The sequence below is a fragment of the Chrysochloris asiatica genome, unplaced genomic scaffold (genome assembly GCF_000296735.1).
Source record: "Chrysochloris asiatica unplaced genomic scaffold, ChrAsi1.0 scaffold00009, whole genome shotgun sequence".
Classification (NCBI taxonomy): Eukaryota; Metazoa; Chordata; class Mammalia; order Afrosoricida; family Chrysochloridae; genus Chrysochloris; species Chrysochloris asiatica.
In genome coordinates, this window is record NW_006408527.1 from 11,754,986 (window position 1) to 11,756,038 (window position 1,053).

Below are 1,053 nucleotides of genomic sequence, written 5' to 3' on the forward strand. Positions count from 1 at the left end.
CATTTCTCAAACTGAGGCAACTGAAGGAAAAAATTCAAGCCTCGACTTTTATTATTGAAGGATTCTCTGGGTAAATTGTTGAATGATGAAGAAAGCATCAAAAGAAGAAGGAAGACATACAGAGAGTCACGGTACCAAAAGAAAATGGTTGATGTTCAACCATTTCAAGAGGTAGCATATGGCGCTTTCCTGCTCAGTGCATCCATGGCTCGTGGTCCCAAGAAACATCTTAAACATGTGGCTGCCGCAAAGCATTGCATGCTGGCCAAACTGACTGGTGTGTTTGGTCCACACCCAATGACTAGTCCCCACAAACTGAGAGAATGTCTCCCACTGATCATTTTCTTAAGGAACAGACTTAAGTATGCCCTGACAGGAGATAAAGTTAAAAAGATCTATATGCTAGTGGTTCATTAAGATTGATGGCAAGGTCTGAGCTGATATAACCTATCCTGCTGGTTTTATGGATGTCAACAGCATTGACAAAACCGGAGAACATTTCCGTCTGGTCTGTGACACCAAGCGTCTATTTGCTGTTCATCATATTACACCTGAGGAGGCGAAGTACAAGTAGTGCAAAGTAAGAAAGATCTTTGTGGGCACAAAAGGAATCCCCCATCTGGTAACCCATGATGCTCACATCATACGCTACCCTGATCCCCTCATCAAGGTGAAAGATACCATTCAGATTGATTTGGAGACTGGAAAGATGACTGATTTCATCAAGTTTGACACTGGTAACCTGTGGATGGTGACTGGAGGTGCCAACCTGGGAAGAATTGGTGTGATCACTAACAGAGACATCCTGGCTTTTTTGATGTGGTTCATGTGAAAGATGCCAATGGCAACAGCATTGCCACTCGACTTTCCAACATTTTTGTTATTGGAAAAGGCAAAAAACCATGGATTTCTCTTCCCTAAGGAAAAGGTATCTGCCTTACCATAGCTGAAGAGAGAGATAAGAGACTGGCTGTCAAGCAGAGCAGTGGGTGAAATGTTCTCTAGGTGATGTGAATGAACAAATCTTTACATAATTAAAGATATTAAACACAT

At 42.1% G+C, this 1,053-nt stretch overlaps 1 pseudogene; it reads left to right on the plus strand.

Moving 5' to 3' along the window:
* Nucleotides 1–204: 204 nt before the first annotated feature.
* On the plus strand, nucleotides 205–993 carry LOC102832939 (annotated as a pseudogene).
* The last annotated feature ends 60 nt before the right edge of the window (nucleotides 994–1,053 follow it).